The sequence below is a fragment of the Numida meleagris genome, chromosome 2, assembly GCF_002078875.1.
Source record: "Numida meleagris isolate 19003 breed g44 Domestic line chromosome 2, NumMel1.0, whole genome shotgun sequence".
Lineage (NCBI taxonomy): Eukaryota > Metazoa > Chordata > Aves > Galliformes > Numididae > Numida > Numida meleagris.
This window is the reverse complement of record NC_034410.1, coordinates 94,320,612-94,348,029: the sequence shown is the minus strand read 5'-3', so window position 1 is coordinate 94,348,029 and position 27,418 is coordinate 94,320,612. Positions and strand designations below refer to the sequence as shown.

The 27,418-nt window shown below is 35.5% G+C and overlaps 1 long non-coding RNA gene across 1 annotated transcript; it reads left to right on the top strand.

Moving 5' to 3' along the window:
- On the top strand, window positions 13,219–16,978 carry LOC110393028. Its single transcript, XR_002434748.1, has 3 exons — window positions 13,219–13,324; window positions 16,272–16,398; window positions 16,867–16,978. It is a non-coding gene; the product is annotated as an uncharacterized LOC110393028 (long non-coding RNA).

Below are 27,418 nucleotides of genomic sequence, written 5' to 3'. Positions count from 1 at the left end.
TAGTAGAATAACTTCTTTTTGAAATCTCACTTCATCAAACATCCCTTCACAGTAACTACATCTTTTTTTTAACTATCAGCCACATATACTCTCTTCATAGACATTAAGCACTTTGAGCTGATAGAGACTGGTTGTCCGTTCTGAGTAAGTATTAGGATGACATACATTCCTGTTTGTCATAATCTAACTGAAACAAGAAAAGACATCATTAGAAACAAAGGTTATCTACATGGTCAGGCAGAAAACCAGCTATTTGGTCTGGAGCTTTTCTGTTACCTGATAGAGTTGTAGAGGTGCAAACAAAGAGGAGTCACAGAAAATATTCAAGAAAATTACCAAGTAATAGTCTGGAGCAGGACCTACAGTATTACTTCTATATTATAGCTGTATTGGCACTTGAGCTTCTCATTGGGGTCACTCATAAATTCTGGCGTTTTTTTGCACTTAAACACAGTTTCTCGTTAGGCTTTGGCAATGTATTTGACCTAATGAAGTATGAATTTTACACTGAAACATGTTGATTACTACCACCAAAATATCCATTTATTATTTATTCATTTATAGTATTTATATACTATGATTATTACTGGACTCTGAATAATACAAAAATCCACTACTGTGGATTAGCAATCTAAAAATAATGGAAATACTTTCCTGATTCATAGAAAGTCTGTCAGGCTTGTTCAATGCGGTATAATCATATTTCTAAATAAGACATATTTATTCTGACCTACTATCTTATCAAACATTGTAATGTTTTATTATGTTGTATGTAAATACTGGATGAATTTCCCTACATCAATTACAGTGTCACCAAGGGTTGTTGTTGTTGTTGTTGTTGTTGTTGTTTTTAAATGAGCAATACCAAAAATACAGTATATTGATTCTAGAATGTTTGTTTGTGTCTGGAACAGTGTTAAGTTGATATAAAGCACTTATATTAAGATTTGGAAACTGGTTTGTATGTTTATATTTTACTATCAATACGTTGATTAAGTTGTTAAACTGTTTCTGCAAGCTTGTAAGTTTTATTCATTAAAAGGGTGATCATTTATGTCATATACTATGTTTTCAGATTTATGTGTAAACACACAGACTAAGGATTTCATGGTCAATGCCTGCATTGTTTCTCAGTCATATCCTTCTTTTGAGATCTTAGTTTATATAAATTACAAGTTAAATGAGCTGCTGTTTCAGAGTTAGGTTAAAAAAAAAAGTATAGTATGTGAATATTTACTGAGTGCATTTATGATGCTACATATTATGCAGTCAATGAAGGATTTTGCTGGGATCTGGAATAGAGAAAAAGAAACCTCCAAATTAGGGTGAATCACAAATACTTCCCTAATTTCAGTAATTTGCTTGTAAGGTTTCTTGTTCCCTCTGAGCACGTATTGCTGTAGGTGATATTCATCAGATGAGCATTCCCCTAGATTGTTGTTTTTAATATCTTTCAAAATGCTTGATGAATACCTTGGATGTGAGAGCAAACTGGGAGTTTTATATGACCTGACTTAAACTTTCCAGAAGTTCAAGCATTCTTCTGCGAATAAAATACAGTACATTCTAAGATCATATCAACTGTTACAATACCCAACATGAAAACAATAACTATTTCTTATTATCTCATTTTTCATTATTACAACTTTGTATGTTTATTAATGTTTAATACAAAGACTATCACCTGCATTTAACTTGCTCTTTACCATGGACATTTTAATATGATCACCACTGGCACTTTAATATCATAGGCATAATTCTAATTATGCCTGTGATAATATAGTTCTTGTAGTTAGAAGTTCTTGGTCTTTAGGAATGCAAGGAAGTAAATTCAGGGAAAGCCTGGTTGGCGTTTTCTTTTGGAGTAGTTGAAAAGAACGAGAATTGTAAAAAAAAAACCAAGCCAAACAAAAAAAACAACCAACCAGCCAACCAACCAAACCAGCAACATGCACACGCCAAAACGGTTCTTCAGTTACTGGTATAATTCTTGATCGATGTGGGTTTTTTGTTTTGGCTTGGTTTGTTGCTTTTTTTCTGTGAGCATGAAACTTCCTTTAATATTTCCCACTGAAATTCTAAGGTTCACCTACGTTGCAGAAGCACTGTGCAGAATTAACATCTGTTTAAAAAAATATACAAGTTCTAAACAGTCACCATGTGGATGGTGACAGACATCCGCATTGCAAGTGTTCTTCACGAGTATGTATTTTAGGATTTGGTACAGATTATTTTAGACTATGTTCAGAACACCTCCTAACTGTCTAAATTACATGTTCCTGGGGTATCCTTACTCTCTACCCAGAATGACACCAACAGTGCACATAAACGCAAAGTGATGTCTTTTAAGTTAGCCTACGCATAGCAAGAACTACCTGGAGAAATCTCTGGAACTGACCTAATTTAGCTCCTGGAGCTCTCTAGAAACAATAAAAATAAGTTGCTTGTAAAGAAGGATAGGAGTCCAGAAACATCACTGTCTTCAGCTGTCTCATTCTATTGTCCATACAGACAGTACTTGGGGAGTTCTTTCATTGTCCAGGCAGTTCGTGACTAAGGGCTTGGAGTATGCACATAGACACAGCCCTAGTATACAACTTGTAAATACAGAACAAACTAGAATTTCAACTTCATATAGCAAATATGCCTGAAATTTCATAGATCTTAAACCCTATTAAATCAGATTTTGCTTTTGATTAAAGAAATATAGAGGGTTTTCATACTTTCAGAAGTAAAAAATTCTATTACATTCAGTTGAATTACTTATCTCAAAGTTCGTTTTTCTGTATGTTCCAATATTTTTTATCTCTCTTACATTTGGAATGTTTGACAGAGAGGGTATATTAAATATTCTGTGTGATATATGCTAATATTTTGAGTTATCTCTCTTTTCTATTAGCTTCTAGATAAAAAAAAAATAAAAATCTGCAGTACTTCATTACCTGCTAAGATACTGAATAAAATTACATTCCTTTTAAAAAATCAATGGTAATCTTACAATAAGGCCATTTTATTTATTTGCTTTGTTATTTTAATTTTCTAAAGCTTATATTCAGTAGGTCCAATAAAGGACAAAGCTTTCAGAAAAAAAAGCACTCAGAACATGAAAAATAGTCAAATCAAGACTCTGGGGTACTTTTGAATATATGATCAGTATAAGGCAAGATAATATAGTCTTAGATGCTTTGTTTATAAATGTTTACATTTCATCTATGTTAAAACAGGTCTTCCTTGGATCCCTTAACTGATAGAAAGTGTTATGTAGCTCAGTTATTGGTCCATGGAGAGAATCACCTTCTCCCAGTGTTGATCTAATAAAGAATTTTAGGAGGTTAGCCTGGTAGTTTAGCAGACTTTTATTAGGCAACATGAACACCTTTACCTCCTTCATCTCAGCCAAGGAACCTGTTCCTTGATATTCAATTCCTTTACTCATTGTATTTACACATTGTAATTTCTTATATTTTTTAACAATAATAAAATAAAAAAGGAGTAAAATAAGAGTTTGGAATGTGGATGACACATTAGGCTTAGGGAACCAAAATGCAAACTGTACGTTGAGAATTGTAACATGGTCACAATGGTCTGGTGACCATTAAAGAGAAGTTCTTGTTTGCAATCTCTAGGTGACTGTAATTCTTATCATTCCTTTCTTGGAAGGAAAAGGTCCAAGGCTAACACTAATGCTCTGAACCTTCTCAATCTCAATGTTAGAATTTCTTTTTTCCTGTTGCAATTTTCCTGTTACTAATTTATCATTGTAATAATTTATTACTGTGCTTATCCTAATTTGTCATCACAGTTTCATGATCTCCATCAATGTGAGCTTGATCTTATCAGTACTTTAGGACTGGAAATATATCACCATGACAAGGAGTGAAATCACTAACTCATTTCATGCTGCATAGTAAGAGGTTATGTGAGATGTTTACCTCATTTTATCCATTACCATTGAAAATCTTGAACTGATTGAAAGAGAGACTCTGGAATGCTGACATTGCCAACTCTCCTTTATAGGAACAGGTCTGAGGTAATACTGTACAGTGTTATATTTCTACTAACTATACTTCAATAGATGTGCACAATACAGTCCTGCACAAAGGAGATTCTTAACTACCTATAACTTAACACATACAAATAATCAGGATACATTAACTGTGTAAACAGATGTACATTCAAAGAATGGAGGTAGATTTCTAGTGTTACTCTAACATGTCAATAAAATCTACTTCAGAGGCAAGAGTATTACTTTAAATAAAAAGAAAACAGGTAAATCATTTTGAAACCTTAACACCAAGATGTAGTTTAACATTTCAGCTTACCTAATCAAATGACTGTCCACTGCTAAAACTTTCTAATGCTTTTTTTCTCCCTTCCAAGTAATACAACCCAGGTAGTCCACAGGTTACAAGCTATGCTTTTTTCAATCTAAAATTTCCTGTGAGAGTCATATTTAGTGTGTGCTTATACAGAGGAAAGGTGAGAGGATAACTCAGCTTCCTGGAATAAACTGGTCTCTAAGGTGTAAAGATTGAGTATACTATTCATTACAACAGCCCTTCACCAAGCACAAAACATAACAGCCATATTGCTATAATTCACAAATAATATCAGGGTACATCTCTTACCCATCATTGGCATCATAGTCTGTGAGAAAAAAAAATAATAATAGGCGAAATTACTAAGTCTACTTCAATTGAAGCCTTATTTCTGTGCTCTACCCAGTAGTTATAAACTGGATTAAGAGTTAGGGGTGAGAATATGCAAGAATGTGTGTGACACCACAAATTTAGATAGAATGTAAATCAGAGAATATGATGTCTCCAACAACAAGGGTAAAATCTGAGAAAATTAAATCAGCTATATCACAGTAGACATGGAAATAAATTGGTATAACATGATAGAAGTATTTAAATGAGTTGAATTGTCTCACACAAGACGTAAAATGTGTTTATTTCATATAAAGTTTGATATCAAGATATTATAAACAGCTTTCCGTTATTAAAATGCACGCACACTCTCCATAGGAACTGTGTTTTAGGTGTATTATAAATGTCAATGAGTTTTCTCACAATCCCAATTGCTATGTACAGTAACTTTTTGAGTTTTTGTAGAGCTTTACATGCAGCAGTCATTGGTTGTGGGAGTTTGTGTGTTCACCTGAAGCCAACAACACCATAAAAAAGGAGAGCTCTTGTAAGAAATACTCTCAAAAATGTTTAGTGACAAATGTGTGGGAGTCAGAGAATGCATCACAAAGATTAGCAGAAAATTTGAGACTTAAATGTTGACTGTGGTGAACTAATTACAAGTGTTAGCAAGAAAGAGTAAATTTAAGAAATAGGTTATGTATTTCCTTTCCTTCATGTAATTTGCCTCTCAGTCTGGTATCTATGATTCTGAAAAGTAAGAAACATGTACTGTGTGTTAGCTGCTATCTTTTGTTTTGATTTGATTTAAAAATGATCAAAATAAATGGAATAATTGGACATTCTGTAACATGGATAGAGAACTATATCAGGTATTATAATTAAAAAGTGCAGAATATTGTTCCTAGCACCCTAAAATATAACAATCGTGTCTGTTTTTGGAGTACTCATTTGAAAGCCAGAGGTGCTGTCACTGCAGCAAAATATCCAGAGTACACTATGAACAGAATTTCAGTACCTAGTTCTTTATCATGCCAGCAGTCCTCCTCTCCTCATGGGGCAAAGAGGAAAAAGAGGGAGGGAGGGATAATTCTATCATGGTGCTTCACCCATTTTTGCTTTCTTACTTACTGAAAAGGTATAACCTAACCACTTCCTACTATCTATACTGAACGTAACTTAATGGTTCTAAGGAAGTCTCCTTTCTCACTTACATAAATATCCAGAAGTTTAGGAGTGATATCATTGCTCTTTAAGAAAGCAAGAGTTAATATCTGAAGCTAAATCCAGGATTATCAATACATGACAATCAAACTGTGATTGCCCAATGGAATTAAATTTGAATCAGTTAATTCAATATTTTTATAGCGAGAAACATTTCAGTACAGGTTGCCAATACCAGCTATAGTACTATTTAAGTCTGTCATAAGAGACCTTGGCAGGAGTCCAGTCCCATAGAACAATAAATGTAATGCTTGTGTCAGGAAACTAAGAAAATTATCAGAACAGTAAACCAATATTATATTTCCCCTTCTAAATCTGTCTGTAATTATTATGGTAACAAATTAGTCATGTTTCTCATCTGGACAGCTATGAACACAGGAATCATCTTTTTAAAATTCTAACTTCGAGCCATTTTATAATTGCACTAAGACACTGCAAGGCATATGTCACTGTGCCTCTGAGATGCATGTTATCTCACAGTAACACACACCTTGTCATGTATTATTTATTACGCTACAGTGTCTTGTAATTTTCATTAACAGTTAGATGTCTAGCTTTAAGAAAGAGGAAGATACTTCATTTTAACCATTTCAGATAAAATATCTTCCAAACTTTCTATGCAGATACCAACTTCAGGATACTGGCAACAGAACTTGCCATCCTCGCTAACATGCTGCAGAAAAAAAAAGAAAAAAAACCAAACCCTTCCATCACCTGGAAATGAGAACATTTTCATCCCTTATCTAGGTGAATTCTGCTAACACTTCCAATGGTTCACCTACTGTGCTGTCCCCAGGGTCTCATGTATTTTTCTTGTGGCGTGACAGATGCAATGCCTGATATGTGACTAACTATAAGCCAAGAATCACTTGGAGAAAAGCAGGTGGGGGAGTGTAACTTTGGGAAACTGGGGAAAGGGAAAGAAGAGGACATTTTGACTAGGGAATATTACGTAATCACAGAAGTGAATGAAGAGTGAATGGAATTCACTTCACAGAAGTGAATGGAGCGTATACACAGGAGGGGGATCGATTGTTTGTGAGGGTGGATAGTGATAGGACAAGGGGGAATGGTTTTAAGCTGAGACAGGGGAGGTTTATGTTAAATATTAGGTGGAAGTTTGTCACACAGAGGGTGGTGACGCTCTGGAACAGGTTGCCCAGGGAGGTTGTGGATGCCCCATCCCTGGAGGCGTTCAAGGCCAGACTGGACGTGGCTCTGGGCAGCCTGGTCTAGTGGTTGGCGGCCCTGCACTCAGCAGGGGGGTTGAGACTTGATGATCTTTGAGGTCTTTTTCAACCCAGGCCATTCTATGATTCTATGATTCTATGAAGAAAATCTAAAGAGAGATTCAGTATTTTTGTAGAGGAGTGCAGAAAGAGGTGTCTCAAACATTATTGCAACTGAAAGCAACCAAAAGATTTTTTGAGCTGTACTTTAGGTACTAGGTGAATTGAAGACCACAGTTATTTTTGGCTGTGTGGGTTTGTTTTAATTTTTTAACGTCTTCTTAGATTACAGTGACCATTCAAAGGTAGTTGTCACATCACTGAAGATCCTTTAAGTTTAGCTTTTCTTGCTTCTGAAACAGTTCAAAATAAACCACAAGAAAAAGGGATGAAACTTAAAGTTTCCACATGACAAAGTAACTTAATATCTTCAGCTGCTTAATTATGTCAGCACTGTATGGAAGAGCCTCCTATACAGATAAATTATGGAGCATCACATTAGCTTTCAGTGCAGAACAGCTTCCATCTTGCATGCAATTAAACAGATTTGTTCTCAGCCATGCAACCAAAACAGGCAGCCATATTCTTACTTCCAACAACAGATGTTGTTTGAAAGAGTTAGAGGAACAAATGTATTCTCAGAATAACTATTGGTCTGTGATATCTCCCTGTTAGCCATTTAGCTGGTAAACAGATACACTTTATCTGCATCAATTTGTACTACCAGACTTACAGTCAAAATGCAGTTTATGGCAAGAAATTTCTCTATGATCTAAATATTATGAAAGGGTGAGAGGTTTTTTGGTTTTTGTTCTTTTTTCAGTACAAAACCCCAAGTACATAAAGAGAATGTAAAAACATCTGGGAGTCCACTTTCCATTTTCCTTCATAATCCATATTTGAAAGCTGTCCCATTGATGTATTTACTTTGGTGGCAAAAAAAAAAATGATATTTTGCAATAACAGTATTTAGAACTTAAGGTTAACTGTTCATTGAGAAAAATTGTGTCTATACACATACTTTAGTCATGTAAATGACATTAAAGAAATAGAAAATTGCCTTTAAAGTAATAAAATATTAATTCTCTTATATATATTTATTTTCAGGAGAAGAATAGAATAATTCTGTGTTATTTGGTACTTGCAAATCCTCAGTCATCTTTTGCCAGCTGTCATAAAATTACTTTGAAAGATGAAATATTAGTGACATATGTTAACATTTGTATTCTTAAATAGCATCTCTCATGAAGATTTAAATTCACATAATTCTGTGGTTGTTTTGCACTGACAGGAAGCTGAACGCCACTACAGTGTTCTCTCACACCTCATTTTTAAAGGAAGAGGGGCAGAAAATACAGTGAAAAAAGGTTCAGGGGTTGAGATAAGGACAGGAAAATGGCATACCAATTACTGCCAGGGACAAAACATAAGAAAAAAAAAAAACTCAGCATAAGAGAGTTTAATATAATTTACTGCCAACTTCTTACAGACTATAGATGTGAGAAACTAAAAGCAAACTAAAGGCGGAGATCTGCTCCATGCAGTGCCCACAGGCTGCAGGGGGACGGCCTGCTCCTCCATGGGCCTCTCCTGGGCTACAGGGAGCTGCTGCTGAGTGCCTGGAGCTCCTCCTTGCTGCCTGCAGAGCTGCCCTCTCACAACTTTCACCTATCTCTCCCAGCTGATGTTGCACAGCAGATTTTCCCATTTTTAAATATGTCCTCCCAAAGCATACCCAGCTTTGCTAATAGCTCAGCTCTGGCAGCAGTGGGTCCCTGTTGGAGCAGTGATATCTCTGATGTGACACGGGACAGTGCTGGGCGTGGCTTACAGAGGTCACCCCATCAGCATACTCCTCCCACCCCTCCCCTCTACAAAAACCTTGACTCAGCTGTAGAGCATTGAGTATATGTGTTGTTAGGTTGTTGGTTTTATTTCTTCTCCTGTGTAACATACTTGAATTTAACATTGCTGAAATTTACCAGATTGTAAACCTAGGAGGCTGAACTTCCCCCATTAACATAAGGGTAAATGAAGACATCAATAACAGATTTCATTTGTAGCTTAACTTCTTGCTCATGTCACCTCCTTTGACAAAAACTACACAAAAGCTGTAGATCTTTCTGAGGAATGATTTCACCAAAGGTAGCGGAAAAACCTTAACTGGTTTCAGGCAGGCTAGATCTGTGGATGCGGAGCAGTATAGGAAACATAGTTTTGTTTAGTTTTACTTGTGTATTGCAACAGTTTAGAAAGCCAGACTTCACCTCCAACACTATCATAGTCTCCCTGCTGAATCAGCCACAGTTAATTATGGAAAATGTGTGACAATTAAGGAGGCAAGTGAAAGGAGAGAAGAGCTCATTGAAAGTCCTTAAAGAAAAGACAAAAGTTTTGGTGGACTTCAGATACGGTATTTTATTTCAATTGATCAGTGGAGAATACTTTGTTTTGAGATGAATCAATATAAAAATTATCGTTTCCCTTTTTTTTCCTTAATGTTTGAATTTTATTGAGGATGAACTTTATGTCAAATATTGGAAGCACTCTGTGAGAAAACAGAACAAATGCCTAAACTGTCTAACGAGAGAGTAAAATAAATTTCTGTAAGTTGGAACAGAGAGTTCTCTGAAAGGTTTAAGAAGTCAGTGTATGATTTTGCATTTTAATTTCCATCTTAAGGATCAAATTTATCTTATTAGTGATATGAAACACATTTATATAAATTCTGTTTATAAGACAGACTACTTCCTGATATATTTCTTCTTACATACTTCCTATTGATATACTTAGCGTCTCTAGAGATAAATGTAAACTTAACTAGCAATAGCAAAAAAGAACAACAATCTCACAATCAAAAAATGTCTCTTCTTTAATCAACTGATATTGGTGTTTTTGTTGTTGTTGTTGCTGTTGTTTTTAAGTAAACTACACATGAAGAAAATATTTGAGTATTCTAGATGGCTGTAAAAATAGTGAAAATGTGCATTGCTTGCACTGACAGCTACATGAAAACTCAATTTGAGGGAGACCACATTTTTTTAGTCTTAATATAATCCAAGTGTTTCATATTATTGCTCCTTAATATACCCTGGAAAAGAGCTAATGATAACTCTGTTAATAAAGCAGCTATGCCTTTTAAAGAGAATATGTGAGCCATTTTTTTAATGTTGTTTTAAGGACAAATGCAGCAAAAATGTCATAAAATTTGTTGAAAATATAAAAAAATGTATTCAAATGTTGTTCTCTGATTTCCTGAGCAAGAACTGTGTGTGAAAACAGGATTTTTCTAGTCTTAAAAAATACAACATTATAACTGAGAGGAGACTTCAAAGATGATTTAAAAAATATTCAATTTTACCTGAAATTCATTTTTCTATGGAACTAAGTTAGGATGCTGGTTATTGTGGGAGTGAAAGCATTGCATGGTGTAAATTAATAATGGAACACTGTTCTCCTAAAAAGGCTATATGCTATGTACAAAGTTAAACTGATGGTCATTTCTTTCATTACATATGTTTCAGCCCTTTAGTATGCTACAAACTATACTATCATCAAATGGAGATTTGCAATAGATTACGTGTTTCTATAAGGCTTTCTAGACAGTCTTCAAATATCATCCACTTTAACCAGTCAGTAGACAGATTACTGCATTTCCCTACAGATGGAACAACAAAATTCCAATCTGAGAGAAAGCATGCAAACTGAAACTATTCATTACTGGCAGTGTGAAGAGTTGGATCTTCTCGTAGGCTTGCACCTGAGGAGTGGATGACTTTTCTGACCTTTTTACCTTTTGATGTAATGAAAGTTTGAGTTTATAATAGTGTGACTGGAGCCATCTGACAATGGTAAGTCACTTCTGTGACTGAAAAGTAGTTAAGAGATAAATTTAGAGGAAAAGAATTTGGATGGCCTTTTGTTCAGTTTGAAATCACCGTAGTTCCCATCAAGTGTTTATCTATAAAAAGGAAGGCATTCATTCATACACTTTCCCAAAATTATAGTCTCTCCCCAGGGATGGTTTTCTTCGTATTGTAGTTTGCGGTCTCTATAGCAGAATCTTTTGAAGAACACTATGGTATATTTCAAGGTGATAGTGATGAGGGTAGTTTTCCTTTTTAAGTAAGAGAGCTAGTGCAAAAGAAATAAAAATCCAAATTTGCTTCATCTCTAATATTTTTTTATTGGTTTACAGATGACACAATTGTGAAAGAAAGATCTTTCATGCTATCCTTTGCATATCCATCACATATTTTCAGGTGAACAACCAGATCTTAATCCTTTAGGGAAATATGCCCTCTAGTCATGGTATTTCAGAGATAAGCTTTTGTTATTTTTTGTTGTTATGGACTCTTTCTGAATAGAACCGTAAAGAGAAACAAGTAAGGAAGTTCCTGAAACCTGACAATCTGACTTTTCAATATCTGTTCTGTATCATATCTAAACCCATATTATCTGAAGTTTAAGAATGTTTTTCGAAGGAAATATTTTAAAATTCCATCATGGTGGAATAAAGATGTTATTTAAGAACACTTGCTCTAAAGAGATTAATCTAATTTGGCCTGTTGTAAAATAATAAGAATCTGCATTTGTAAAAGACCCTGCTGTAGGCTAATTCACAGATGCTAGTTACTACTTTCTTCTCAAGAGGTGTTTAATAAACCAGTGAGTATGTTAGGATATGTGACAGGGTTGCCATGGAAAATACAATGTCCTTGCGTTGAAGGTAAAGTATCTGGGAAACTCTGAGAAGAAGGTATTTTATGCCTGTGTAATGAGGGCTTGAAGTGGATGTATAGGAATATCTCCAATTTATATTGAGTGGGTAAAGTAAACGTGCTGTTAGGAACTGAGAGATTTTTTCCCTCTAGTAGGTTGACCTCGGCCAGCAGCCAGATTCTCATCCAGCTGCTTCCTCACAGGATAGGAGAGAAAATAAGACAAAAAACACCTCATGGTTCAGGATAAAAGCAAAACCTCAGCAAGAAGCAAGGCAAAAAGAAAAATTCATTCACTACTTCCCATCAGCAGAGAAATGTCCAGCAATTTCCTGGAAAGCAGGGTGTCAGCACAAGTAGCAATTGCTTCACAGTGTGTCTTAAGCTCCAGAGTGCAGCTAAACCCCACACAGCCAGTTGCTCACTCCTACCCACGTGGCTGGGGAAGAGAATTGGAAAAGTAATAGATAAAACTTCTGGGTTGAGTTACAAACAGTTTTGTAGGTAAAACAGTAATTGCATGGGCAAGCACACAGAACTAAGGAATTCATTCACTACTTCCCATCAGTAGGCAAAATTTTTTTCTGAAAAAGTAGGGCTCTGTCATAAATAATAGTTACAAGGGAAGACAGATGCCATTTGTCCTAATGTCCTCCCTTTCCTCCTTTTCCATAGCTTCTATTGCAGATCATGTCATATGGTATGGAATATCCCTTTGGTCAGTTGGGATCAGCTGTCCTGTCTCTGTCTCTGTCTCTGTCTCTGTCCCCTCCCGTTAAATAATCCCTAACTCTATCAGATTAACATGATATTGCTAAATTTATTTACAAAGAAATTGTTTCACGGATTTATACTAATACAACCCCATCACTTTTCTTGATTACATAGAGATCAGAGTTAGCACTGATAGTGTACGTTAGCAAATGCAGAAACTAAGGGTTTCCTAGATAAAAAGTTTATCAGAAAAACTTGGAAGCACAGCTATTGGAATTTGATACATTATGTGATAGTGTAACATGGATTTTAACAATTGGAGATGGTATAATCATTGGTGAATATTAGGAACACATATAGCTCTGTAAGATTACTTGGATTTTGTTATTCAAAGTCAAATTTGCTCATTCTTTGCGGTTGCTGAGAATCTATTTTCTCCTGAGCAATAAGGTACAATTATTTTAATGAATTTATGAAGTGTTTTTTCTCCTGCAAAGTGTACAGATGGTTTTGAATAGATAGTAAAATCAAAACTCCATTGAGATCCAAAAATCCTTTGTAGCGGAATGGTTATGTCATGGCCTGAACTGATGATTGAGCACTGGTGAAGGGGGTGGCTGACCCAGGAAGCACAGGTGCAAGCAATTCTCTTGTGCTTCCCACGTGACCAGAAGGGGTGGCCCTCAGGTCATTTAAGGGCTAGTCTGGGAAGGGAAAAGGCCTTCTGGATAAAGGTCACTTCCTGAAAAGGAGTCTTCTATAGGTAGAGAGCCTTATCATCAGTTAGGTGAGTCAACCTTTTTATATATGGTTCTTGATATTCCTAATGGTACTTTCTCTAGTATTGGGAAGAAATTATCAGAAGCAGTTTCACTGCTTCCAAGAACCAACATCCTGAATAGTTCTGAACCTGAAGTTTTCCAAGTAATACTGAATTAGCTAGGGGGTATGTTTATACAACATAACCCTGTTTATCTTGGCTATGTTAGATGCAATGGTTTCAGATGTAGGGAAAGATGTGTACTAAAGGCTAACCATAGGAAGCTCACAATATTCTAAAAATACTAGCAACGGAAGACTACTGGTATAAATACCAGCTGAGACAAATTAAAGCTCCACAGCTCATGGTAACTATGTGACAGTAGTTGAGAGACCTGAGTGCTCAGTTCTTGTCAGTTTAAAGGCCTAAAATCATTATGAACTGCATGCTCAGTTTAAGTATTAGAATGTGGAAATCTAAGGTAAAATCTGTTTTAGTATACACAGCCATCATTTTAACTCGGATATAACCAATAAAGTAAATGTAAAAAAATTCAAGTGTTCTCTGTTTAAGTGCAGTTCTACTTCAGAATGCTTGAGTTTCAGATGTATAAACCAAAAAAAAAAGTACACGCAAACATCTCAGTAGCTGACAAGAATATGTAGGAGATCATGGGATAGTTCAGCGTTACCTTAAATTTCTGGAACAAAAACTTTCAGCTAACTATATTTCCATGTCACTATTTTCATAGCACAGAATGTGTTGCTCAAAATGATGTGCAGCATTACCTGTGACATGTGGATAATACTTTAGACTGCTGATGAAACAACATTCTTTATCTGAATCCAGTTATTTTCCATTTTTTTATTTATCATACTTTATGTAAAGACTCTTCAAAAATCTTAGGATTACTAAATTACATTTATATTTCATTATAATGATTGAAATTTCCAAATAAATATTCATCATATATCAAGTTAGTACAACTTTTATTTTACTCTTTTTAGTTATGTTTCACAAAGTACATAACAAATAAAAAACCCTAGAAATGATCCACTATCCATTTTAGAAATGGAGAATAGTTGCATAATCTCATCACACAGTGACCATGTTATTAGTTATATATGTCCACACAATCAATAAAAACAAATACAAAAAAGTATGATATGGCCATTAAACTCTTCAATGTATTTATTGAGACATATTACTGTTAGTCTCACAAAATTTATTTTAGATTAAGTAAGGAATAAATGGAAAATACTAAACTAAAAGACGTGAGCAGTGTTTTAATTTTTATTGACCTCAACGTAAGAAGATCATAACAAGAAAAACAGATTAAATTTTTATATATTGTTATGTAACAAATGCTACCATGGTGATACCATCAGAAAACAGGAAAAGTGTTGGTCTGCACATTGTTTCAAGTTTAAACATACATTTAATCAGAGTTTCTGTTATAACTGGGTTTAGGGGGGGAAGCTTAAACTGTGAACAGTATCAGGAAGCAAGAATTGATTCCTATATGGTGGAAGGGCAGTGAATGCCCCAGAATAGCAAGCAGAATAGCTTGCTGGTTGTGACCAGGCTGTGAATTCTGATAGAACCCGGACTAAACAAAAGTGGCACATCCTGAATCCTTCACTGTAATGTAAGGAGACACAAGACAGAATCTCCAGTTTGGAGGTTTATCACATGCTGTGCTTCTGCACATATACTTTCAATATTGAGAAGTATGGGGTTTTCTGGGCTTGAAATGAAGAGCTGATGCCCAAGACAAGCATTCTGCAAAAGCAGAATTGGTCTCAGACAGGTGCAAGTGACGCTCCTGAATGAAGGAAAGATCCTGAATGAATATGCCTGGGAGGTACAGAGACTGTGGCTGCTATTGTCTGAGGTGAGCAGAGTAGGAAACAACTGCTCAGCTGTCAAGGAGCAGCAGTCTCTGCCCTGGTGGGAAGCTAGCTGAATGAAGAGCATGTTGGACTGAATGTGTGAGAAAACTGAGAAAAGCAAATGTTCTGATCTCATTAGTTCTTAAATGTGAATGCTCCCTCCCTGATAGTGTTCAGTGCTAGGCTGGATGGGTTTTTGAGGATCTTGATCTACTGGCAGGTGTCCTTGCCAGTGGCAGGAGTGTTGGAACTAAATGAGCTTTAAAGTCCCTTGCAGCTCAAATCATTCTGTGATTTTTTTTTTTCCTATGATACTATAAGTTTTGGCCTCATTGTTCTAAGTGAAGTAAATCATATAGTTTCATTTTTATTAATGTCTTTAGAATTACAGATCTGTGTAATATAAAAAGTTGTCTTGGCTGTTTCTGCAATTGTCTTCTAGAGTCATTGAAACAATTTTAGTGTAAATTCTGATTCACCTTTTTGTGTGTGAGTTTTCAGTCCAGTGTTAAGCTCATACTTCCTCTAACATCACACTTGTTCTAGAAGAACTTCTGATAACTTTTAGAATGGATAAAATCTTACTGTGAAAGTAGAAGAAACAGAATCAAAGTGCAATTCCGTGCAATTCTAAGATATCATTCTATGACTACTTGATAAGACCAGAATCTTTTACAATGTGCAGATTATTCAGCAGAAAGAAAATATATTTTTTTCCTCCAAATGTCAATGTAGCTCAGAATGATTTGCCTCAGAAAGGACTATTCTTCTGATTCACCACTGGTTCTGTGCTGGTGTTGGCCATAGTATTCACAAACAACAGTCATCATTCATTCAGGCAAGACTGTAACAAAAGCTCCAAACTCAAATAGTAGTAAGACAATACGCAACTGTTCAAACAGCCTTTGAAAAAGGCAAGCACCGTTTTTACAGGTGTGTTTGATAAATTCCATGCCAGAACTTGAAATGCAATAGTGGTCACATATTTAATTTATCACTAGGGACTTCAAACTGCTTTATCATTCTTTTTCACACTTCTTAATTGCTTTTGTTCTGAAACTTGTCCTTTCTAACATCTTCAGTCCTAGGTGTGTTCTCTTGGTCTGTGTCAAACTTGTCATGAAATCTGAGATAATAAAAGGGAAAAACACAAAAGAGGAACTTGGGCAAGTGGAGACATCCTGTTTAAATAGGTTGTACATACCTTTGGTACGTATTCAGAATCAAAAATAGAAATGTACTAATGCTAAGAATATAGCTAGTTGGTAGAACAAACAAATTTTTCTTAATACAGAAAGGCAGCGCAGAGTGAGATCAAAGACAGAGAATTAGGCCATTGTGCTAAATGATCTGTATGAGCAAGAAAAGGAGCTCATAGAATATGATCAGTTAATAGGAGAGATAAAAGCCACCATTACTTTAACAGGCTGGAAACAATGTTGTTCCCAACATTTTTATCAACGGGTTTATTTTATTTTTTTAAATGATTTTCTCCAAATTATACCTCCTTTACTTGATTATTTTCACTCCAACCTTATTTATTCTCTCCACTTTATTCCAGATATATAAAAGAAGGTACAGGTAGTAATAACTGTGCAACACATTTATTTTAATGAATCTTAATTGCTGTTTTTACTCATTAAAAGCCTCTTAATTCTATATTCCTTGATCTTCAAGAGGTCAAGTACACTGTATATCCAAAACTTCAACTGATGAAGCTGATGGGAACTGCAGCTCATCTCAAACTTCTTCAGGATGCTTCAAATAGACCGCAGAACTGAAATTTAATATTCAGGTATGGCAATACTGGTACATGCTTTTATGGCTTTAGTCACGTCAGCATGTCAGCATTCCCTTGAAGATATTCAGTGCATATTGATGATCTGAGGTATTTGCACTGACTTTTTTTTTTGCACTGACATTTTCCATTCAAATGTTGTGTTTTGATGGGATTACTAAGTCTGCTGCAAGTCCTCCATGGGATTTCTGTAATGTATGAATCACAAATAGGATATGGAAGGAAATGAAATTTACAATTTGGGATCTTAAAAATGTAGTTTCAAATCTTTCAATTGATATTGTTATGTGAAGCAGTACAGATGTTACAAGCTAAAAAAAAAAATCAACTGCAGCCTATGTGGATGCTATCTACTCAACAAAATAGGAAGTATCTTGGCAGTTTTGCTTTATGTTCCAAAATACTCACACACAAGGTGTTTGGTCTGGTTTCTAGAAAAGCACTCCCTGCAGAGTATCAGCAAAAAGCATACGTTCATACGTTCAATAAAAGATGTTTTTTTTAATAAGAAATCTGTGTTTTTTCACTTAGAAGTTGTTTCTAAGGATATTAAAAAAAAAAAAAATCTTACATTCAATTTTAAAAGCCCTTTAAAGTTACCCTCTGAGTGTACATAATCATGCAATGCCTTTTTGATAAGAGCCTGCAATGATAATTATATTCCTTATAAATACAGTGTGCTTACTTGAAGTTACTGCATCTACTCAGATACTAATATCAAAACTCAGTGTTATGACTGTTAGGCCAACATAGCAAGCTAGAAATGGTGACTATAAGGACAGCCTTGGGACACTGAGGTTCATGATCAGCACTACATGATTAGCTTTGTCTGTCCATAGGGTGCATAAATCAAGTTTTCATTATATTAGGAAATGAATGAAACAGGTGACAATAACTCTTAATGCAGAGCATCAAAACAGGATCTGAAACAAAACAAACCTCTAAATTATAATCCTAGGACTCTATTACTCTGTCTTCTATTATTCAGTCGTCTCAGAGAGCTGCCTTTATCTAAGGCGAGCTTTTAAAGAAACTAAATTCCACCTGCATGTTCTATGTTTCCTTAATGTTTTATTCCCATTAAATTTTACTACTCTTAAAAATATTCCTTTCTTTTCATGAATCTTATATCTGATGTTTCACATCAGATTTACATTACAGTGACCTATTGTTCTGCTACTGAAATTCAGCGATTTAATTATATCCTGGTATATTTCAAGTTCATCATACATGTCATAATTCTTTAATTTGTTCAATGTATAAATTACATAAGATATCAAAGCATAATAGGATATAAATCAAATAATATATGTAAAGATATAAAAGACTAAAGAGTTCGAAAATATTTTTACATACCACTTTATTTTTCTTATTTTGTTTCCTTTGTCTCCAACTATTCCTGAAACACATTAGAAGTGGTCAAGATAGGAGAGAAAAACATTCATTTCCTGTTAGTTTCTTAAGAACACTTTAACTGCGAGGTCTCCTTTGGCTTAGTGGCTGAGGGTAAAACACATGAGGACCATACATTTTTATGACACTTCTGTTACATTTTCACTCTTTATTAAAAGATGTAGAGATGGACAAAAGCCTGTGACCCATAAATTCAGGCAACGGGCTCTATTTTCAGCAGCAGCAAAGCTGGCCCTCACTTTCAGTTCTGGTCTGGCCAGTGTACTATTTATATCACCCACTTTTCTGGGAAGAATTAAGTAAATAGCAATTCTTCTAGTCTATTTCTCACGAAGTTATTGATGCTAGTAGATTTTTAATGCTCACAGATTTCCAAAAGCAGTGTCTGTAGCAAACAGAACCTTTGTGGGTCTCAGGATTAATATTAACACCTTCGCTTACATTTCTGATTGATGGTTTAAAACTTCCTATTATCATGCTGCTTTAACTGACAGGGATCTTGAACTCCTTCGTTTTCCCTTTCCCTTCCTGACACACTGTAACTAGTCTGAAATCTCTAGTTGTGTCTTGCTAAGATTTTTGACTTTAAAAAATGACTGAATGTTAGAAGCAGAGGGACACAATCGTATCATTAAAAGACTTGAAGTTGTTTGTTTATAGGACTATCTGGCATTATTTTCTGCTGTTAAAATGACAATCATAGAATGGCCTGGGTTGAAAAGGACCTCAAAGATCATCGAGTTTCAACCCCCTGCTGAGTGCAGGGTCACCAACCACTAGATCAGGCTGCCCAGAGCCACATCCAGCCCGGCCTTGAATGCCTCCAGGGATGGGGCATCAACAACCTCCTTGGGCAACCTGTTCCAGTGCGTCACCACCCTCTGTGTGAAAAACTTCCTCCTAATATCTAACCTAAACCTCCCCTGTCTCAGTTTAAAATCATTCCCCCTTGTCCTATAGCTATCCACCCTCACAAACAATCATTTCCCCTCCTGTTTATACGCTCCCTTCAAGTATTGGAAGGCCTCAATGAGGTCTCCCTGGAGCCTTCTCTTCTCCAACCTAAACAAGCCCAACCTTTCTTCAAAGAAGAGGTGCTCCAGCCCTCTGATCATCTTGGTCACCCTCCTCTGAACTCGTTCCAAGACTCCCACGTTCTTCTTGTGCTGGGGGCCCCAGGCCTGGATGCAATACTCCAGATGGGGCCTCGCAAGAGCCGAGTAGAGTGGGACAGTCACCTCCCTCTCCCTGATGGCCACTCTCTTAATGCAGCCCAGAACATAGTTGGCCTTCTGGGCTGCGAGCACACACTGCTGGCTCATGTCCAGCTTCTCATCCAAGTACTTGTGTGTTCTTTTTCTGATCGCTGTTCACTTTTTAGCATCCTCAATGCTTCCTTTAGTTGCAGAATATCAAACTATTTCACTAAAAATAACACCTTATTAGTAATTGTAAACCTGTGGCTCAATCTTTTATATTCAAAGGCAAATGCAGTGTTTCCTTAAACTTTTGAACTTCTTGTTTTTCCTCTCATCAGCTAATTATAATGTGTTTTTTTTCTGAACAAAATAATATATTTTTTAACTTTCCTCACCAGAAGTAGCTTTTTGATTGAATGTTAGGAAGTTAGATGAGTTTTCGGAAAGGAAAAAAAAAAAAAGTAGGCTCCCAGCATTGTGCTTTCGCACAGGTGAATTGTTTCATTTGCAGGTAATAAAACCATTCAATAGCAGAGAGAGATTCCAGGCAAAAAAAAATCTATAGATACTTCAAATAAGAGATTGATTGGACAAGGTATTTCCCAAGAATAAATCTTCTAATAGTTGGATTATTTCAAATTTCACCTGCAGAAATTGCACGATTCTCTTTTAGTTGGAGAAAAATTAATATTTCCTACCTGCTACGCCTGCATCTGTAGTTATAAAGTTATTTTCTTTTGTTTATTCTTGACCTCTTTTGGAGGAAGGAAAGGGAGAAGTAACATGTTCTGCAAGAAACATGCTCCAGAAAACTCATTTTGCAGAAATACAGCTGGAAAAAAGACCTTGTAGTGTAGGAGTCATAAACTGTACAAGCTGAAATCTGTTGTCTTAAAAGGCAAACATTTTTCCAGGTCAAAACACAACAGAGAAGAATAGTCTGAAGGCTATTTTTTCTGGGTGGAAAGACAAGATTTATGGAAAGTTTATTGCAATTCTGGGAAGGAGAGGTTAATAGAATGAACACTTACAGGACTGGAAGAGCAAACGTCTCTTAGCTAGATTTTAGAGGTTTTTTTTTTTTAACCTATAACTGCCAGGTTAAGGAATAACTAAGACCAAAATAATAGATTCTCTCAGGATTATCATAAACAAGTTATTTATCTGCAAATCCCAATTTCATGAAAATATCATAAAAAAAATTCTCATACACTTTTGGGAGAGGATGTTGTGCTAGGTAGGAAGTTGAAGATTGAACTTCAGCCCTAAATTACAGGTTCTCTGTTTTAAGCCTGTATTTAAGCAATACAGATGTGATAAATTAAAAATAAATTAATAGGGACGTGTTTGTGTTCCTTCTAGTAGTAAAAATGACAGGCTTGTTATTGGGAAGTTGCTGAAATTGAACAAACCCACACTTCTTCATTCAGAACAGTAAATACAGTGAATGCATTCCTCTTTACTTTTGTATTGATTACTTCCAGAAGTGCAGACAGTGGCACTGTTTTACTGAGAACAGACATCACAAAGAAATCCAGCTAATTAAAATTATAAGAACTTAAAAAAATAGCCCAGTGTAGCTGCTCTTCTACTCAAAGCAATACAAATAGACCTTAGAAAACCGAGCACTTTAAAATTTTAGGATTTAAAAAGAATGCATAAATAAATAGATACTCTCTTTAGTCTTCTTTTGTTAATCATGTGTTCATAAATATCAGAAATATTTAATTAGTGCCACCTACACAAAATGAACCTTATTCTCATTTAATCTACTACTTGCTTATTTCCCATCCAATGAAAAGGAGTATCTTTTAAGAAAAAGTAGATTACACAGAATTTTCCCTAATAATTCATGGAGTAGGCTTGAATGTAGTCTGGTAAGAATCTTACATGCTTACTAATAGTAATGTGGAATGAGATTCAAGTAAATTTACCTCAATCACCACTATCCAGTCACAACAGAGTAAGAGGTCATTTAAACTTAATATAAAAAGAGGTGGTGAAATTTAACAAATATTATCTTTACTTAGCAATAATTAGCTATTGAACTAAAATATGAGCTGACAATAGAAGGACCTTAAATGAATACAGAAAAATGGTATTACTAACAAGGTATGAACACTTGAAGATGGGGTTATAATTCTTGGCATAATCTTAAATATTGATTCTCATTAGAAATACGCAATGACTTATAATTAGTTTTCTATGCATTTCAGACTCTATCATTGTCAGTTTTGAGATACACTCCCTAACAAACTTGAAAATCATTCACCAGCTCTGAAGACTCAGGAGGAAAGGTTTCCAAGTTTTTGTGATTATTCCCAATGGTTATTAGTTCTCTCTCTGTAGTTTGTAAGCAGTGCTTTTTGAGGGAAATGCTCATGAAAGAGACAAAATCTAGACTCCTGAAGAAATAACTATTCTCCTGTAATCCATTATAAACTGCTTTATTAAATTGTTTTTGTTTGTTTTTGAAACAGCACAGTGGAGAGAATAGAAGGGAAATTATATAATTAATATGTTCATGTTTTTTTGTTTTTGTTTTCATATTTTCAACTTTTCTGGCACAATATCTTTCCTTTCCTTATGGTAGACTCCCAGGGTAGCACATAAATTAACAAGGCAAAGATGAAGTTAAAGATGCATATTGTCCAGTGTTACAAGTTTCATATTCTTGGTTCAGTCTTTGGAAATCTGTTGTTTACTTTGTTCTTTGAAATCCAGGAACTGTCTTTGGCCAACATGTAGCTTTCTGAAACAAAGGGAGTGTAACAAGACTGCTGAGGAAATTACATTATCCAATGTAATTTATACAATCTCTTAAATACATTAAATTTTGATAGTTAACATTTAGTTATTGTAGGAGAATTCTTCCCCACACACACATTTGCCCCCTTCCCATTTAAACTGTCTTCAGATCAATGTGTCTCTTTGAAATCAGTTTGCTTGTGGGCACTATTCATTTGGGGGTGGGAAGGAGGTGAATCAATAGAGCTCACTCATCAGTCTCCATCTTTCTTTGAAAAGCACACTGGATTGCTGTTTGAAAATGAGAAAAAAGAATAAATGCATTATTCCTTTAGAACTTTGCTTTCTTGTTGTTTTCCTCAGTGTAACAGTAAATGATTGTAGTGCATCATGCAAAGGAAATTTTCAGTTTTAAACTTCACAAGGCATTTAGCTGTGTAAAATGCCGAAAAAAAAAAACACCAAAAAACCCACCAAACCTACAACCAAGAACCTCTACTTTATCTTTCTTTTTAACACAGATAAGAGAACTAGTAATTAAATTATTTTTTAGGAAATTCTAGAGATTTCATTGGGATATAAGTATGAAAATACCAACTGAAGAATGTTTTCTTTACTCCTTAAAAAAAAAAAAAAAGCACGTGCATAAAGTTTTGAGATTACTTCCTGATTTCAATGTCATTGAACTGTAGTATTCATGAAAAACAAGTACACAGGTTGCTTTGAAAGTAATGCCTTCTGTGGAAAGTAATTTCCATGGAAACAACAGATACAAAGAGTGCAATAGCACCTCTTGATAGAGCAGATTCTGAGCTACAAAAATACTGACTTTCAACAGTCACCCCCATTTTTGTTAGTGATGGACAAGAGTCTGAATGCTGCACTCATAAAAATCTGCGCCAATGAAGGTGATGCATTGTTTCACAGCTGCTGTGACAGTGTTGCTGCTGGGAAAATGTCGTCCATGCAACACTTCACAGAATCATAGAATTGCTCAGGATGGAAAAGACCTTCAAGATCATCAAGTCCATACTACCCTAACTCTAACAACCCACCACTAAATCATGTCCCTGAGCACCACATCCAAATGGTTTCTAAACACATTCAGGGATGGTGCCTCAACCACCTCCCTTGGGAGCGTATTCCAGTGCTTAACAACCCCTCCTGTAAACAAGTTTTTCCTGATTTCTAACATAAACCTCCCCTGGCATAACTTGAGGCCATTTCTCCTTATCCTGTCACCAGTGTGAAGGGACGAACCCTGCTCTCACTGCAATCACCTTTCAGGTATTTGAAGAGAGCAATAAGGTCTCCCCTTGGCCTCCTCTTCCCCAGGCTAAACAGCCCCAGTTCCTTTAGTTGCTTCTCGTAGGGCATATTTTCCAAGCCCTTCACAAGCCTTGCTGCCCTTCTTTGAAACTTGATTTTGAAAAAATTCTCCAAGTCAGTACTAGAGTCAGAAGTATCATAACATTACATAGATAATGTTCCTAGGTAGACAAAGGTGAAAAGCGCTACAAAATCTGCTAAATTTGTAGCACTTTTCACCTTTGTCTACCTAGGAACATCTCGACGTAGAAGTCAGAAGGTGCCAAATCTGGACTATAAAGTGGATACAGTAGGACGATCCAGCCAAGACTCATAATGTGCTCCGTGGTCTTCAAACTGGTATAGGGGCTATTGTACTGGCTGGCATTATTGTACTGCAAGAAAGAGGTTGTCTTCTCTGGCCTTCAGAGAAGTTCCAGAGAACCTGCAGCTCAGTCAGTGTCACAATGTAGCTATCAGAGCTGATGGATTGTCTGGGTTCCAGAAAATCCGGGAGGATCACTCCTTTCCTATCCCAAAAGACAGTGAACAACACTTTACCCCCTGAGGCCTGTGTCTTGAACTTTTTCATCTATGGGGAATCCACATGTCACCATTCCATTGACTGTTTTTTTGACTCTGTCTCGTAGTGGTGACAGCATGTCTTGTTACCGGTGATGATGCAATCCAGGAAACTGTCACCTTCAGCCTCTTATTGGTTCAGGCAGTCCTGACAAAATTGCGTATGGTGTTCTTTCTCTTCTTGTGTGAACGTTCATGGGACTCACCTGCTGTAAAGTTTGTGATATAATGATATACTGTCATTGCCACCATATTTCCTACATATGTAAGCTGATATTCAGTTCCACACAGTTTTCTGGTCATAATCTGCCAATTCACATGGATGAGCTCATCAAGACACTCTTCATTTTATGATGTGAAAGACGTGCATGTCCATGGAACATGGCTTGTGTTTCATGTCACTGTTGTCACTGCTGAAATGTACTCCAATCACCTCACTGTGTTCACATCCACTGTTTGGTTTCCACAAGCATTGATGAATGTCAATGCGTTTAACTTTTCCTGCATGAAGGAATTAATCTACACAGCTTTGTCTCTTAAGCAGCACTTCCAGGTCAGACACTATTTGTCAGACTGCCCTCTGCTGTCATCTGTCGCACAGCAACAATATGTAATGGAATGTTGGCAGGAAGATTAAACTTCTACCACCTCACCACTAGGATCTGCCTCTGATGTCATGGGCCAACATAATAAAATAGGAGGTATTACTTTCAGAGCAGATCTTTTATTTATCATTTAGCAGAAGCAGTATAACCTAGAATTGGCACTGCATGTATGTCCCTCTTGGGAATGACTTAAGAATTACAGATGTCATTAAAAATTTTACTTGTGTGAGGAAAACACTGGAAAAACACTGACTAAATGGTTGTCAAGCTTTGTCAATTTTTTTTTTTTTTGTATTGGACACACCTTAAACAAAGATATTTTTCTCTACAAAACAAGAGTGCTCTGAATGTTTTAGAGGATCTGTATCTTCTATGCAGTTTATATTTATTCTTGTGACAGTCCAAACAGTAATTTATTACAGAGGATTATATGCTGTTACAACTGAATATATGTACATACATTTCAGTTAGGGGATTAGAGATTGCTGTGACTGGAATGTTTAGAAGACTGATAAATCAAGCCAGCTTCAAACTTCAAGAAAAAAACTTTAACAGATTCTTGCATTCATTAGCAACCCACTGCAAGCTAATGGTTTGCTCCTACACATCAATAATCATTAACACTACTTACTTACAATTCACACACAACTGTTAGTCCTCAACAGTTATGTTTGAAGTTAACAGTGAGTTCACAGTATCCTGGAGCTGATACCACAGTCATGGTCATGGTCTTTGGTGGTCTTGAGATGCCAAGGTTAAGGGTGACCAGCTTGGAGAGCTCTTAGACAAAGTCAGAAAGGAACATCCTGTCTTCTCCATCCTTCCTCAGTCATTCTTTTTGTTTTAGCATTCTAATTCCTCCTTTCCCCATGAAACATTGCTTTTGATTTTGATATTCATCCTTCTAAGATATTTGGCAGAATGTCCTGCTTATTGGTTATTCTTCTTGCATCTTCTTGGGTGCATCTCCCTTTAGCCACACGTATCTTTCTTATCCTGTTATTGGTCACAATGCTCTCACATTTATAAAAAATACATTTCCTCTGACTATGCCATCATAGTGTTACAAAGCACTTATGAGCTGATCTCAGTGACATCATTTTAGTATACTACAGCAAGCTAGTTTTGATTGTACCCTCGTTAACATGCTTGGAAGTTACAAGTGAGGCAGACAGTGCTTTGTATGCAATGTGAAGGAACTCAGCCAAGTCTAGCAGTGGAATATAAGATGTTTCATGTCCTTGAAACACATTTAAATTTTGTTGTGACTTGAGTTTCCATTATCTAGGAAATGACAAAGTTTTTGTGAAACATTCGTCACTATTTGAAATACTGCAGCTCTGTTTTTAAAAGTTTGCCTCATTAATAATTTCTGATTATAAAATACAGTATAAATTAATTTATGACCCTCAAAACTTCCAAGAAATACACCATGATATATCAGACTATCTAAACAGCCCAGACACTTGTTTTTAAAGGAAATTACACAGCAATGAGTTTACAAGTGCAGAAAGAAAAGCAAATTTCAAAGAAAATCCTGAACAATTAACAACATGATTAAAAATGGCTTACAGTTTAGAAAAAAAAGGTATATTAGCCTCTCCTTTTATTATTACTTTATCACTTCCAGACATATATTATTATTTAGACTTCATCTTATGCTTTGATTCTTGGGAGTATAATCTCTGCAATGACAAGTCTTTAAACAGAGGATATTATTTAATTAAAACTTATAACGCCAGTGAAAAGCAGATAAAAATTATGCGTATATTTGAGGAAATAAACTGATACTGATAGCAATTCTGTTTTTTGTTGTTGTTGTTGTTTATTTTAGAGTTTTTGGTTGTCTGTTGTTTTTGCGTTTTTGTTTGTTTGTTTGTTTTGCTTGTTTGTTTTTTTCCCCTGGGAAAGAGTCTTTATAAAGCTATGGAAAATACAATCATATTACCTGTCTACAACATTCTGCATTGGAACACTTTTTCATATGTCACTAGTCCAATTTATTCTAATTATTTGCAATTAAATACAGTTTGTTCATTTTTGATGTTTATTTATTTTAACTTTTCTGTTTCTTAAAAAAAAAAAAAGTAAAAACCTACCTACTGCTAAAGAAAAGAATTTTTTACATTTTTTTCAAACAGCAGACAGAGAAAACTGCCAGTTACATGACAAAGTATGTCCCAAAAGAATTAACAGAAAATTTTCTAGAAACTCAGTTCAGATGAAATATGCATATGTATAGTGTTTAATGTAGCCAGGAGAAATGATGACAGGAATGAGATAAAAGAGAAATGTAATTTTGTCTATTTTCTTAGTTAATTTGCTTGTTTGACAGCAGCTAATATTAAGTAAAAACTAAAAAAGTGTAGGATTTTGATGTGTTATTATTAAAAACTCTTGGAGAAGCTCTAGAAAGGCTTTATTACTTAAGTAATATAACTTATAACTAAACAAGTCTATTTTTAAAAACTGGATTTTAAAAAATGAATAGTATTTTTTTAAATAGCATGCAGTTTAGACTAGTCTAGACTAACAGTTAATTGTTCATGAAAAATGCTAACCTGTTTCTGAGGTAC